Genomic DNA, 16,197 nt, shown 5'->3' with positions numbered 1-16,197 from the left:
CATTTCATCCTGATCTCAGAGGGCCAACTGCTGAAGAAGAGAGAAAGAATTCAACCAGCAGAGCAAGACTGACTGCCGCCCCAACAAACGTCCTGCCCCCAACCCAGGATCCACCAGGGCAGCCCAGTGAACATGGAGCCTCGGGAAGAAATAGTCTGTTCTTTCCCTACACGCATGCAAGAATTCCTGAGAGCCCTTTAGAGCTAGAAGGGACATGCCAGGTCACCTTGCCCAAGCATGAGCATGAGGAACTCAAGGTCCAGAAAGGAAAAGGACTCGTCCAAGGTCCCACAGTGAAAGAGTCTAGTCAGTCCACAAACCTACTAAGTGCCAGCCATAGCTGGGGACACTTAGGGTGAATGTGACACAGTCTGGCCTCCAAAGTACGCCTAGTCAGGTGGGCACCCACTCAGCCAGTGTTTGGAACCTCATGATCTGCCCCAGCCAACATCAGCCAATCTCCAAAGACCCTCCTGTTCCTCCCTCTGCACCTGTCACCCCAGGTTCCTTACAGTGTCCTGAAGATGTAATCCACCTGTTGTCACCTCTCTACTTTTGATCTGTGTTGATCTTCCAGGAATGTCCTTCTCAGCTGGCCAGAGCCTGTCCGCCCCCCACCCCCAACTGGTAACCTCTGCCCTCTTTGCGGAGCCTCACTCAAGTTCTCCCCTCCCCTCCGCTCCCCACCCCCCCAGCTCAGGCTGATCCCAGGGCAAGTCTCCCTGTCTCCCTCCCTCCCTCCCTCCTCAGGGCCTCCCCACACTCCTGACCTCCCTTACATCATCTATGCACTCTGCCCAGGTTAATTGTTCCTGGAACCAGCTCAGCACATTCCCCAGGACCTGGACTAAAGCAAGCTGAGTTGAGTAAAACGTGTTGCACATCCACCCACCACAAAGACCCAGAACAATTTTTAAAAATTACTTCTTCCTTTTAAGGCTTATATTTGTCTTTCTTTAAAAACCCTTAGTGGCACGGGGAAATGAAATGGAAGGTTCTTAGTCAGATGCCTCTTGGCATTTCCAAATGTTGGCTCTGTGCCTGACACACAGTAGATGTCTGAGATCCCTTCATTTGGTGGATGAAAGAATAAAAATATCTCCACCTTCTACTTTCTTGAGCTGCTTGAAACTCCACCATTATTATCAGTTCTTTCCTGGGACTAAATTCTGCTCCCTGTGATCCTCTCAAAATGCAAAGAGCCCTAGGCAAGAAAGAAGCTTTAGCTGGAGGCTTCTGTGTGCAAAATGGGAAAGTGAGGGTTTCCTAATCAGCTCTCCCCAAAATGTTTTCTCTAGACTATTAGTCCCAGACCACTCTCTGTGACAAAGGAGTTAGTTACATGTTCAAACAAGCTTAAGAAAGGCTGGCTGCACACTGTACTACCACCTGTCAGGGATCCCTAATTCATACTGATACATTAAAGACCCTGAGAAGTCTTGCTGTGACTTATGCAACCTAGCATTTCCGGACTCTATCCCCATGTGTCCTAGGACCCGATACCATCCCAGGGAACTAGGGCCCCTCAGAATACAGTCTCAGAAGTGTGGACTACTAGATGGTGTGCCCAGGTCCACTGCAGGACAAGGTATGTGCACTGAAGGGTGTTTGTGGCACCCAGCCAAGGCCACATTTCCTTGCACTGACCATTTTACAGAGGCAGAGGTCTGATCTAAGCCACCAATAGCAATCCTTTGTGACAGAAACAGAAAATGAATGAGGCATCATACAGCTCACAAATGGTGCACAGAAGAGGTAACAGGCCAGGCGGGAGACCTGAGTTCCAATTGCAATACTGTGCTCGCTACTGGCCACTAGGTAGGGGACCAAATCCTGCTGAGTTCTGCTTTCATTGTCTGCTAAATAGAGATAATGCTATTCTCAGAGCCGTTGTGAAGAATCATTGCGGTGATGCAAACAGAGGCGGATTATAAATTGTAAAGTCCTGTGCTGGCATTTGCTATATACATCATTACTTCTCTGCCTGCACTTCTAGGAGGGTGTGATCATGTTTTGACTGATCATAAGCCACTGCAGAGGTCCTCAAGCAGAATGGATGGGTGGGTGGATGGGTAGATCAATCCCTAGCAAGACCCAGGATCAACAATAACTGGTTGAGCAGGTATAAATGAATGAATCGATTCTAACAAGCTCATTTGTCCCGTATCTCCCAGTCCCCAACTCATAGAAGCAGCAGATTAGGAAGGACACATGAACACACACACACACACACACACACACACACACACACACACACACAGGCAGGAGGGGAGAAAAAATTGGTTCTGGGCTGCTGGAGGCGGGTCTGTGGGCAGCAGACTGAAGGGTCAGGATGAGAAGAGCTAGAAACTGGCAAAGGCAGAAACTATTGAACAGGTGCAGCAGTCCAGGGTCACAGGGTGCGGGGGCCAACAGGTCTCAGCATTCCCAGCAAAGCAGTCAGTGTTCCCAAGGCCCATCCTGAGAGGTTAACTGTGTCAGCATTGTGCAGGGAAAGGAAATGATCAAACCTTTTCACAAGGTTTCCAAGCAAATCGTTTAAATGGTTGTTTTTAAAGGGGACAGTGAGCAGAAGGAAGGCTTAAGGGCATAAGCTTTAGCTGTCTGGAAAAATACTTCTTATATTTTTACACCAACTCATCAACATAGCCATGCATAGGACAAACATTTTATCTGTCTGTCTGTCTGTCTGTCTGTCTAATCTATCTATCTATCTATCTATCTATCTATCTATCTATCTATCTATCTATCTGTTTTTAGGACATTTTTTAAGTGCCTACTGTGTGCCAGGCAAATGTGGTTAGGCAGGGGGTGGGAGCTCAAGGCCTCTTCAAACAGCACCATGCATCAGACTGAGTAAATGAGGTATTGGGTCATTTGGTCACTCAAGGACAGAGAGGAAGGTGTTGGAGAAAAAAGCCACAGACAGAATGTCTGGAGGAGCAAGTTGAACTACTACATGACCTCAGGCAAGTCATCTTCCTTCTGTGAGCCTCCACCTTCCCGTTGGTAAAGTGGGCTAATAATAAAAAGCAAGAAAACTACTACGTTGTACTAGGCACTGGACCAGTGGTTACAGATCTTATCTCATCTAAAATGCACAGCCAGAGAGACAGCTATTGCTATTTGTTGTAGGGAATGATTGTCCCTTTTATAGATGAGCAAACTGAGGCTCAGCTGGTTACTCACTTGCCTGAGGGCAGAGTTGGTGTAAGAGCCAGAACTTAACTCTAGATTGTCTGATTCCAGAGCTCACCCTCCCCTTGCCTTCCCAAATAAGTCCCATGCCGTCTCTCACAGGTTGCCATGAAAATTCAGTGAGTTCGTGGATATCAAAACACTTTAGAAAGGTAAACTATTATGTGTCCAAAGCCAACAAGAAAGAAGTCTTGATTCCTCCCTGAAACCAAACACTGAAGTTCATGGGTGCATTCAGAACTGGCTGCAACCCAGAACTCCTGGGTTCCTGATCGCTCCGTTTCCTGAGTTCCTTAGCCAACTTCTTCCCAGGGAAAGGGACCCAGTTAATCACCCACAGCCCATAGGGCCCCCTCCCATACCAGAAACTGTCCAGCTCATAACCACCTGGCTCCCCTGTCCTCCCCGATGGCATAGGCTAGCCCTGGTGCCACGGAGGCTCCTTTACTGCTCCCCACTGACAACTGTGGGACCTCAGGCCAATCGTCTCATCTCTTCATGGCCCCGGTTTCTCACCAACAAAATGAGGGATTAAAGCACATTTCACACGGGAAGAGAGGAACTCCAATGAGGGACACACCTGACCTTAAGTTGGATGAGTTTAGCTGGGTGGGTAGAAGGAGATCCAGGCTCTCAAAATCCCTGGTCTGAGGAAGGCACTATTTCACCCACCAGGAATCCCAATTCACTGCCTGCCCTTGGAAGCCCTGGTCTGAGTTGGACCCAGCTCCTACCACCAGCAGCTAGCAGCAGGACATTAATCTGCAGGATTCCCAGACTGGCTGGGGCCAAGGTTGGGGAGAAAAAGGGTCTTCCAGCTGAACTGAATACATTTTCACTGAAGAGACTGGGCTCCAGGGCACAGACATCCTCACAGGCCTACTGTGGCTCAGAGAGGTTGCTAACTGGCTTCAGGTCACACAGCAAGCCACGGGTCAAGTGGGTGCTGGGACTCATACCTTCTAGGCCCAGCCCAGGACTCTCTTCATTGCCCTAGGGTCATCCCTTTGGAGCATGGATGAAGCAAGTGTGAACAGTAAAGATGACATGCCACCCCCACTCCACGTTGGTCAGGAAGTGCTGGCCGTTGATAGCTAGTACCCAAAGCCACAAGGTGAAAAAGGACATCCAAGTCACTCCATTCCCTGCCTTACTACAGGTACTGATGGAGCACATTCATATAGAGGATGAACTCAGTCAACAAGAGGAAGGCAGTTCCAGTTCCAGAATAATGGACTTAAGTTAGACTTAAGAAAGAACTTCCTGAGGTGGCATTAAAAATGGACAGTACACACAGAAAGGGAGCAGGATGAGGGTGGTTGTAGACTCTCCTCTAAAATACGAGATGTTCTCTTACCCATTATGTCATTTTTAGCTTCAAAACAGACATAGAAGGTATAAATGTTACTGCCTCATTTTATAGGGACACAACCGAGGTTCAGAGAGGTTAAGTGACTTGCCCAGCGTCAAGCTCTGCTCAAAAAAGGCAGTGCTAGGCTTCAAAGCCAGGACTGACTGAGAAGACCACACACCTCTCTTCTTAGGAAGGCCTCTGAGAAGCCACCACGGGCATCTTATGGGTCCTCCTAAGATGCCCAGGGGTGAGCTGCTGGAGATGCCAAAGCATTCCTGTGGGGGAGGAGAGGGAGTGTTCAGTGGTAGGCCTGCCCAGCTGCCCTCAAGACACCATTCTCTGGGGGCTTCACTGGGGCTTTCCATGCAGTGCGCCCCAATATATCTCCCCATTTCCCACATCGCGGGCCCTATGGTGTTGGCCCAGCAATGCCTGCGTGGCCTGCCTGGCCCCAAACTCCCCTTACCTGGTCTTTGTAGGCTCCTGCAGCCCACCTGAGCTCAGGGCAGCATGGCCTATTCTGGGGATCAGAGGCTGACGTGGGCCCAGGGCTGATCCCCCAAGATGCCGACGGCTGGCCAGCTCTAAGGAGAGAACGTAAGGTGGCTACACCAGAGTCAGCTCTTGGCTGAGGCACCTGAGCTCACCCGACACCAGCCTACCCGTGACCTTTGCTCCATTCTGGAGATAAAGTTTTCCCTGGCAAGGCCACCTACCAAGCCACCTGCAGCCTAATTTGAGGGAGGAGGCATGGACCAAGGCAGACCCCTTGGGTCCCTGACTTCTCTGTAGCCCCAGGGTGGAGAGGCAGCCTCACTCCTCCAGACACACTCAGCACATTGCATGTCATGGACACCCAGCCCTAGGAGGGCTTGCCCCCATCCTACAGATAGGAAAATGGAGGGTCAGAAAAGGCAAGCGACTTGCCCAAAGAACCAAGAAGAAACTGAGCCAGGATTCAAACCTAGGCCAGCCCAATTCTAGAAACTGCATATTTCCTACCATATCACTCTACCTTCGAGGACTTGCTGTGCACCCTGAGTGCTGGACGCCCCATTCCCTACTACAGCCCTAGGGCCATGCCTCTTTGCCTCATGCTTACTCTTCCCCCTTTCTACAATGCCTCTCCTGTCCAATTTGGACCAGTAAAGTCCTAGCCTACCTTCAAGACTAATTTCAAATGCCCCCTTCTCCATGAAGCCTCCTCAATTCCTCTCATTCTCCTCCGAGCTCCTGTGTTTTGCTTGTATCCTACTCTCAAGGCTGCCCAGCCTGGCCCATGAGGAAGAGAAGTGGACTGTGCCTTGACCACTCCCATCTATCCCCAGCCTCCAGGGCTCCTCCACAGCTGGAACAACCTGAGTCCTCTTCTTCCCAGCTCCCAGCATAGACTTGGGGGAAGAACTTGGGAACATCTAGTTCAACTGCTTTCTTTCATAGATGGGGCAACTGCAGCTTGATAGAGCGAGAGCCCACTTCTCACATGACATGGTTTGCAGGAGAGGATGGGGGTGGGGGTTGCGGGGTGGAAGGGCTGACAGGTAAGTGTCCACAGTGTAGCAAGGCTGTGGGAACTGTCACAACCTTGTCACTGGATCAGAATCTAGACTGAGAGCAGCGACAGTCTCCATCCTTTCACTGATGGTCCAGCCATGCACTGTTTGTTCTGGGCTCTGACTGTATTATTTGTGATGATGGTGAAGGCTGTCACTTACTGGGCACTTCTTGCTTGCCAGGCACCATCCTAAGCACCTAACACTGAGACACTCTTTTAGTCTTCACAACAACCCTAGAAGTATTCTGTTATCTCTGCTTCAAAGATGAGGAAACCAAGGCACAGAGAGATCAAAGGGCACACTATATAGTTTCTCAGCCATATGATGGTGGAGTCAGGATTTCAGGAGAAAGTCTGGTTTCAGAGCCTGTGTTCTAACCACTATTCTACATTGCCTGCTTAAGAGGGACAGAAACACAGGTTGTTCAGGTAATCAGGCTGGAGAAAATTCAGATCCAGGTCCTTTGAGGACCAGTGGGGGCAGAGCTAGACAAAACGATGAGAATGGTGGGCAGGTGCCTGGGCACCAATATTGAAGGGATGCTAGGGCACCTCTGGAGAGGCAGAGATAAAAAGACAAGGTACTCCAGAACCCCTTTCCTGGAGAGGACTATGGCTGTTAGAATGCTTTGGCTTATATTTGGGGTGGGGGCGGAGACCCTATTTGCCCAAGGAACAATACATGATCCTTAAACTGCATTCTAAGGAGAGTGAATCCCGAGGACTCCTTGGTTTCTGAATGACAGAATAAGGAATGTCTCCTGCTTGCCTTTCCAGATCCACTCTCCCACCTGCCTTGGGTCCTGGAGGTTGATCTCAATGGACTGCACTGAGCTCCATGCCTCTGGCTTCTGGGTAGGTTCACCTAACGGGAAGTCCCCATGGGAGACTGGAGGAAAGGAGATAGTTGGGTTTACTCCCTTGCTAGGCCCCCTGGGCTGACTGGTTCCCTCTACTATAGGCCACAGCCCTTGTCCACAGAGCTGACCACTTTCTCCCCAGGCAGCTTCAGCTTGGGCCATAACTGCTCCCAGGGGCTGCTAGCCCTGGTGCTGTACTCTCCTTTGTTCATCTGCTACACCCCTATTGGCAGAGCAGTTTATCCTGGGTGGACATACCCTCTCTGGCTGGGCCAGAGCAGGGGAAGCCAAGCAAGGCCGCCAAATGCCCTCAGGGCCTCCTCTAAATACATATGAAACAAGTGATTACAGAAGAGGAGTTTGCAGGGATGCCCAGGCCTCCCCTGTCTCAGCCTGGGCCTGACCAAGCACGTGAAGTGGACTGGGAACAGGACCCGGCCAGTGAAGGGAGGGGCAGGCGCAGAGTTCAGTGCCTAATGAGGATGATCCTGGACAGTTTCTGAGTGCTCACTATATGGTAGGCACTGAGTTTTACACACCAAGCACTTCACTCGCTTCTCAGCACAACCCAAGGATATACATCCTATATATGTATTTTACAGAAGAAAAAAACTGGTGCTAAAGAAACTGAAACGACTTGCCCAGGGTCAAATTGCCAGTAAGTGTCAAAGCCAGAACTCAAACAAAAGTTTTTCTGCCTCCAAAACCCATCCTGGTAACTACCTTGAAATAATTTTAGTGAACTAGCTTCCTACAGAGGCAGCTAACTTAAGTGGGGTCAATTATTGGTGAGAGCCAGACAGAGGCCTCCAGTGTCTCCCCAGTCTCCTCCTCTAGATTAAAAAAAAAAAAAAATCTCTGACATTTTTCAGTTCTCCCAGGTGGGACAGGGCCCCAAGCGGGTGGTGCAAATGGGTATCTGGTTGGAAAAACAAGCAGATTCAGACAAGGCTTCATTGTTAAGGAGAGCCAAACTCTTGGGCCATTAAAACAAAACCAAGCAAAACAAAATGCTTGCTTTCTTGTCTTATCTCTTAGAGACAAGGGAGACAGGGAAGGGCTCCAAGACTGGGTGTTGATCCCTTCCCCCACCAGCCATCATTTCCGAGACCCAGCCTCAGGTGGTGACGGCAGGAGGTACAGCACTGCAATGGGAAGTCCAGGGTCTGAGTCCAGCCTGGCTCTGCCTCTGTCTGTGACCATCTACTGTACACTGCTGATAAATGTGTCAGGCATTGTGCAAGTACTTTCTGTGCATGGCCTTGTTTGATCTCTACGGCCCTTTTGGAGAGAGATTATTGTTACTTCTATTTTCGGATGAGGACACCAAGGCTCAGAGAAGACACCCAAGCAGAGAGCAGAGGATTGCTGGAACCCACGTGTACAGGACTATAAAGTTTTTCCACTCCCGTTTCTCTAGGCAGGGAGGTTCAGGGAGAGCAGTGCCACAGAGGAGGGAGTGGCCTGGAAGCAATAGGCTCTTTGTCATGAGATGTGCAGGTATCATCCTGGGGATGCTGTAGGAGGCTTGCCTCAAAAAGGCAGCTGGTGGTTCTCAGTCTTGGCTGCCCACTGAGACATTACCTGGGGTGCTTTAAAAACAGCTGATGCCTGGGTCTTGCCCTGGATTGTGGTGTGGGGCCCAGGTAGGACTTTTAAAAGTTTCCTCAATGATTCTAATGTGTACAGCAAAGTTTGAAAGCCATGGGCCCGGATGCCTACTATAGCCTCTCCTACCTCACAAGCTTCCCAACCACACACCTTCTGAAAGAGAGAAGGGCTTTACTACTCTGGTCCCATTTTACAGGAGGGGTAAAAAAACAGGCAAAATATAAGGGAAAAGGTTGTGTCCTCAAGGCTCTACAGCTAGCTACAAGTGCAAGCAGCGCAAGGGGACTCTGACTTCAGGGTGCCTCTGGGGTGACCTCCTTTAAGATACTTAGGGGGTCCTGGCTCCCCTGTCAGTGGAAGAAAACTTTTTTTTGAGCCTCCTGGGTGGGAGGGTGAGAGGAATTCTTCATGACTTTTTTTTAATAGTCTTTTCATTCACAACTAAACAGCTGCAGGATCAATGTTGGAAGACCACCTCTGCTGGCGGGTGTGCCTTGGGAGCAAGAATATAAAAGAACTCCCGAGCAAGGCCTGTTTACTCTTTTCTGTAGGAGATTTGGTCCCAGACCTAGGAAGAGCTGGGATGCTCAGACAACAGCCCATACTTCCTCCCCACACCTACCTTCTTGCCTTCCTTGTGCCCTCAAAGCAGAATATCACAGATGGCGAGACAGTGTGAGGTGGTGGGAAGAAGGAGGCTTGTGGAGTCCAACAGAGCTGGGGGCTGCCCAAGTTCTACCCCGGTCCGCTATGCCGAGACAGGAACCACTATCCTCTGAGCTCATTCCTAGCACTGACCTCACGGCAGTGCCAGGTGCACGCATGTGTTAAATGATACTTTCAAACTCAGCTCTAGGAGCACCACCTCTAGGAGGCCTTTCCTGACTCCCTCTCCATCCAGTACTGGATAACCCCAGCCCCTGGCCTTCCCTGCCCCATTCTATCACATTTTGTGTTGTCACTGTTTCTATGTCCTCCCATCTAGGCCGCCCATCCATTCATTGCACAAAGCAGCTGCCCTTTCCCTGGCATTCATTCCATACGCCCCTCTCGAGCACCTGTTCTCTTTCAGGCGCTTTGCTAGATGCTGGAGATACAGCCAAAAACAGCTAACATGCATTGAATGCTTATTAGTACCAGGTATTTTTCTGAGTGCTTTATATGTATAATTCAGTTTAATCACAATCTTATGAAATAGGTGCTATAATTGTCCTGGTTTACAGATGGAGAAATGAGGCCCAGAGAGGTTAAATCATTTGCCCAAGTCACACGGCTAGTGCTTGCTTTCGGGCTGTGATTTAAGCATTACTCTGCACTACCATCCACAGACAATGATGGGGTCCGCCCCCACCTCAGGAGCTCACTCTTCACAATTTGGAAGTTCTGTAGCTGTGTGTTTACTTGTTTAATGTCTGCTTCCCCCACAGACCAAAATCTCCAATCATATTACATTTTGAACAGGACCCAGATGGCTCCTCCCACCTGGGTCATTCCTGCTGTTAAGGCCTGAGAATAACCAGGTCCCTGGATATCCCACTCCTAGCTCTAAACTTAGCTTGAAGCCTTCCATGTCTCTCAACTGCCTGCTCACTAGGAAGGCGGTAGGAATCGCAGGTATGCAAATCCCGTCTGACAGAGTCCTCCCCAGACAGCAAAGGGTCCTCCTCTGGTAAGTCCTCCCTGCCACCTGGCACACCCTCCTTCCTGGCATCACTAGCTGGACTCTTTAATCAGCTTCCTCCTGAGTCACTCATTCATGAGGCTACCAAGAGGACAGGCATGTGGACTCAGGCTGACAGAGTACCTCCCTCCCTTCATCCCATTTAACCCCCAAAGCACTTATTATCAGCCCCATTTTACAAGTACAAAGATTGAGTGACTTGCCCAAGGGGCGGATCACGTTGCCTCTCCTGTGGGGGTTGCCACTTTGTGCCAGGCATGCTGCCAGGCACTTTGGTGGTATAGAATCTAGTTCTGTCTGGCAAGGAAAGCTGACCTACACAGCCCCAGTTCACACACCATAGTCAGTGAGCGAAGGGTATGGATCTGCAGAGGAGGGTTGGATTCCTCCTGCTTGGGAAGAGTCCTGGAAGCTTCTAGGAAGAGGCATCTTCAAGCCTGGCTAGATTCCTCACTGCTCCACGCCCATGACCACCACAACAGGAGGACAGGTCACGCCTTGGCCTACAAAGCTCTGGTGCCCAGTGGGAACTTGCCACCGCCCTGGAGGCTGCAAAGGAAGGAGCAGCAGCTGCCCTGCCAGCTGCCCTGCCAATGACCCTGCTGTGTCCAGGCCAGCCTGCCTCCAACACTGCCAACCTGGCCTGGCCCAGCCGGCTCCCAATCACAGGGTCTCCTCTGCACAGCTAATGACCATGCTGCCAGCAACCCAGGGCACCGCCCTTCTTCAGAAAAGGCAGCAGCTAACTACAGAGCCTGCTGGCCCAGACAGCAACTAGGCCAAGAATCACAGCCGCCCGCCATACCACATCCTCTGGCCCTGATGCTGTGGTCTCCTCCTCTACCTTCCAGGGTCACAAAGGACACTGCAGAAGTTGGAGCTCCGGGAGCTCGGACACCACCACCCCACTCACTCACCTGTGAAAAAACAGGATCACAGAAGGGGCCTGATTCACCCCATATCGCACAACCAGCCAGTACAGGGACCCAGGGCCTTAGATGCCCAGCCACGGTTTCCTTGTGGGGCCCCGAGCTCACCCCAACACTTTTTTTAGCCTTAAGAAGACTCATTTCTAGGTTTTTTACATGCTAAATATGCTCTCAAGGTACTTGGGCAGAGTTGAGGAGACAGAATACCTTCTAAAAGCTGTCAAGCTGTCTGTTTAGTCGCAGAGAGGAGCACAGACTTCACTCTTCACTCCCCATTGTCTAGCTGTGTGACCTTGAGCAAGACAATGTACTTCTCTGAGCCCCAGTTTCTGGGAGATGACAATAGTTACCTCCCAGAGTTGTGAATGAGTGTCCATAAAGAGCTTAGCAGTGTCTGGCTCATAATAAGTAGTCAAAGCTTTAGTTGTTGTTAACATCATCATCACAGTATTATTAATGACTATGTGGATACATTCTATGAACTATAAAATATGATGCAATGGCAGAGATCATTTATTACTATTACTGTGAAGTGTTAAAGATTCAGAGGGGGTGTGACCAGAGAGTTAAGTCAAGAATGTTTCTTGGGTAATGACTGAGTTGGGCCTTAACAGGTGGGGAGGTGAGCAGAAAAGAGGCAAGGACGGTGTTTCTGACAGGAGGAACCCCATAAGCATAGGGGCAGCAATAGGGCCACATGTGGTGTTTTTAGGAGACATTTATGAACAATTAGCCAGGGGTCCATGTAGTGGCTATAATGAGCAAGGCCTCGAATACACAACAAAGGGGCTTGGCGTCCATCTTACAGGCATGAAGGAGCCATGCAGGTTTCTGAGTGGGCACTCCATGACATTTTCTGAACTGTGAATTCTGTCTGACTTTCAAGGCCCTCTACCCACCCCTCTTTTCCACACCCCTCGCTGACCCCACAGACCCCAGCATCACTACCCCAGAGTTCTCCCCAGTTCTCTGCTTACAGATCATCCCACTCCCCCACTCTCGACCCACTCCATGGTTCATGTTCACACTGAAGCACCCTTTCACTAAGTACCTATCTTGCCATGTGTTTTATATATATATGACCCGACAGTCACCCATTAACTACCCCCACTTTGTAAAGGAGCAAATGACCTGGCAGGATTAGGTGTCTTGCTCATAATCTCAGAGTGAGTAAGTGGCACAGCCTGGAACTGGTGTCAGGACCCCTACTGTCTACATCAAGTTGCCTCCAGCTCCAGCCCGGACACTTTCCTCCTTGATGAAGCCTTCCAGAGTTACTCCAGTCTTCAAGGGGCCTCTCTCTGCCACATCTCATCACCTATTTGGAATCAGAGGCCCACAGTTTGACCCTAACTCAGCTAGCTTGGTTTCCATTATTTTCTACGGGTTCACCTGGCCCGCCAACAGGAGAGAGCCAGAGTTAATAATATAGCTCACTGTCTTCTGGTCCTCTCTCCCTCACCACCATATCCAAGACTTCTTATAGCCCTAACAGGAACTACCCACCTCCTGGGGGTAGGGGGTGGGATCAAGGGCTGGCTAAGCATAGAGCAATTTCCTTGAGCCCGCCTCCCAGCATGAGGAGACCCATAAATTATTCACTGCACTTTTGTGCCCAAGGGAAGCCAGACAATGAGCCTAAGTGAATGAACACCAGCTCCCCACAATCCTGGCCCTGGGGTTGGAGAGTCAGGATCCAGAGCCCCTCGTCAGGGTCCTCAAGCAGATTTTAGAGGGCTATGAGACCAGGAAGGTAGCACAGGGGAGCCTGACCCACATAGGATTCCCAGCTGAGTAAACCCAGGTGTGTGTGCCTGCAACAGTAGTCTGCATTCTAATCTAAGGCAAGTCTGAGAATTTTCCCAGATTTTCTAGTCAAAATTCAAGCTTCCTTTCCTTATAGGGAAGGAAATAGATATTTGGCCAACCATTGTATATTTATATCTCAGTCCTCACAACAACCTCATAAAGGAGGAATTCTAATTTATAGAGAAGCTGGGGCTCCAAGGAGTGAAGTGATTTGTGCAAGGCCACATGGCCAGTGGGAGGTAGAGCAGATTCATGCCCACCTGGTCTGTCTCATCATTATCTGCCCATGCCACTTAGCTCACCCAATTGTGAGCTAGTGATCACACTGCCTTTTCCATCTGGGTAACTTCTGGGCATCTGGTATGCAGTTGGCACCCAAACAGTTCCTGAAGCAAACACAAAGGCCCTGGGCAAGTGGTTTCACCCCTGAACCTCAGTTTCCCATTACAAGGTAGCCATCAATAACAAGCCCAGCCTTGGCAAACACAAAAAACTCTTTTAGCACTTGACAGTCTGCTGGATATGATGGCCACATTATCTGAATGGGTAACACACATCTGCCTTGACCCCATTTTATAGGTGAGGCTGGGCACCATGAATGCATCTGAGAAGTCCCAGGTGGCTCCCCAACACTGTTCTGCCTCATGCTTGAGGTTCTTTCCATCATACTATGAAATGAGATCATAGGTGTGAAATTATCTCATCAAAGAGGACTCTGTTTAGAGGCAGGGATTATTATCAGAATTTGAATCGCTAAGGATTAGGGGGTAGGTGGAATCCCAAGCCTCTCAGTCACCTTCTCTTGCAGTTCCCTTATCCCTCCACCCCCAGAGACTAAGCTTCTAGCCATCAGCAGACCTCTCCACCATCCTCCACCTCCCAGGGGCTTTCCAAGGTGGTTTCCCCAAGACTCCAGGAAGCCAGGCACGACAGGGGTTAACTAGTCTCAGCCAAGGCCACAGGACTCAGACCAAGGCCATATCCCCTCCCCCTCCCCACCTAGAACAAGAGCCTACAAAGTCCAGGCAAACCCTCTTTCACAACACCCCTCTCCCTGCACGGTCAGGAGGGCGGTAAGTAGCAGAAAGAGCCCCCTACCTGGGAATCCAGACATCTGAGACTGTGCACCCAGCCCTGGCAGCCCCAACCTTGAAACCTAGAGCAAGCCCTCCCCTCCTGGGCCAGAGGTGTCTCGCAGGTTCCTCTGCCCAGGAGAGGCTAAGGTCAACCTTTAGTCTGGGCCAAAGGCTATGGGGCTGCTGGCATGTCTTGAGCCCCAGCACCAACCACAGAGACTCTCACAACAACTTCATATGTGGTCACCCTGACCTCAAATCATGGGTGGGAAAACCCCAACTACCCACCCAGAAGATGCTAACTGGGGAGGGGGTGTGAATACCTTGAAAGATATTTGGGAAGGTTTTCTCAAGTACACTTGTGGTGGGACCACTCACTGGCAGCTTTAGGACCTCTGATAATTGGCACTTCCCCACTGAGGCCCCTTAGTAATGTGAAAGATGTGAGCAGGGTGAGTGCTAAGGGGCCTCATCTCCTCCAGCTCTGATGGGTTCTGACTTGGTGACGTCTACAGTGAGTTTCCTCAACAGATAAGCAGCGTCTCAGGACCTCCAGAGTGCCTCAAAGATCCTGGAGCGGGGCAAGCAAGGGCCAAGGGCTGCTGCTCTCCAGTCCTGGGCCCATAGGGAGGGGAACTGTGAAGTGGGAAGCTTCCTACCTCTGCCCTCAACTTTGGGTCACCTTTCCTGGGAGGTGACACAGCCATGGAGTTGGAGAGAAAGAGGTCAGGAAAAGCCAGCTCCCCAGCCTCAAGATCAGCTCTAGAATACCCCCGTGGCCCCACCTTGACCCTTCCCCCACCTCCTGCCTTCCTCTCTTTTACTCTTCATTTTCTGCTTCTTTCCGTCTCCAACCTATCTCACCCTAGAATAAACGAGCAGGGTCACTTAACCCCATTGAGTCTCAGTTTACTCATCCGTAAGCGCCTATAACAGTACACGACACCTTTTATCTCACGGAGCCTTAGTGAGCCTTAGTGAGGGACCACTTGCACAAGGGTGGGGCGTGGACTCGCACACAATGGGCGCTCGATAAGTGCCCGTTTTTTCCCTGCCCCACTTTCCCGCGCCCCCTCGTAGCCAGTTTCAGCCTCAGCTAGTGCCCAGCATACCCCCGCAACTGGCCCCCACTCTGCCGGATCCGGCAAGAGGCTGCCCTAGCCCCGGCATCCGGGGCTCTCTCACCTGCAGCTCTCGGCTCTCGCCAGCCGCCGGGGCAGAAGGGCCCGTGTTCTCTTTGGGGCAAGCCCCTCGCCCCTCGCCTGGGACAGCAGGAAGGTGGCAACTTCAGCTCACAGCACCACCCCGGTTCGGTTCTGTCAGACTGTCCAGCCCGCGTGGGACCGCTCACGGGGCGCTGGACCCGGGCCGGGGCTTCCTGGGCGAAGCAGCACCGTGTCGGAGGCAGCTGGAGGTCCGGGTCTTGGGTTAACAGAGTCTGGGGGTTGTCTGGGCTCCTTAGCTCTCAATCGGGGCCCTGGGGACACCCTGCGTTAACCCCGGACGGAGGGCTGGGGGCTCCAACACACACTATAGAAAGGCTGGGAACGAGCCCGCAACCGTGGATCGGTATGGTGGGCCAGGAGAGTCTCGCCCAGGTGCACTGGATCAGGGTCGGGGGCTCCAAGCGTCCCGTCCACGGTGCCCCGGACCGCAGGGCTGAGAGGGTCCGGGCGCGGAACCCGGGGCCAGGGCAATCGGGGCAGGTCAGGACGCCAGCGAGGAGCCGCCGCGGCCGGAGCTCGACGGAGAAGTCTTTCTAGGTCCGGACTCTGCTCGCTCTGAAAAATGGGGCGGACCTCGGTGCGGCGGCTGACTCCCGAGCTCCGGACCGCGGCTCTACTTCCTCCTCTTCTCCCGGCTCGCACGCCGCTCGTTCAGCTCCGCGCTGCAGCCGCCGCCACCCCAACCGCTGTCATTCCCGTCGCCTACCCCCACAGGAGCTGCGGCCGGGGCCGGAGCCGAGACGAGCCGAGGCAGCGCCGCCCAGCGCCCGAGAGCAGGCCAGCACCGCCCCGCCCGAACGGGGCGGAGTCAGCCCGAGACCCCGCCCCTCGCCCGGCCCGGGGGCAAGGGGCGGGGCGCGCTCCAGATTCCCTCCCTGCTCCGCGCCGTCAGGCGGCA

The 16,197-nt window shown here is 51.8% G+C and overlaps 1 protein-coding gene across 9 annotated transcripts in view; it reads right to left on the bottom strand.

Annotated features, from left to right (window-relative positions):
- The window catches only part of GDPD5 (glycerophosphodiester phosphodiesterase domain containing 5), an 87,007-nt gene extending 70,929 nt beyond the window's left edge, over positions 1-16,078 (bottom strand). For 3 of the 9 annotated variants that reach the window (XM_011368408.2, XM_023535526.1, XM_023535522.1), the window contains exon 1: positions 15,259-16,074. The gene's annotated coding sequence lies outside the window, so the exon portion shown is untranslated. Of the gene's footprint in view, positions 1-15,258 lie in introns of all 9 variants that reach the window. The other 6 variants (XM_011368415.2, XM_023535524.1, XM_023535525.1 and 3 more) reach the window with 5 other exon arrangements.
- Positions 16,079-16,197: the final 119 nt, after the last annotated feature.

The sequence above is a fragment of the Pteropus vampyrus genome, unplaced genomic scaffold, assembly GCF_000151845.1.
Source record: "Pteropus vampyrus isolate Shadow unplaced genomic scaffold, Pvam_2.0 Scaffold141, whole genome shotgun sequence".
Taxonomy (NCBI): Eukaryota; Metazoa; Chordata; class Mammalia; order Chiroptera; family Pteropodidae; genus Pteropus; species Pteropus vampyrus.
Note: the sequence above shows the minus strand (reverse complement) of the source record. Positions and strands in the feature narration are given on the sequence as shown.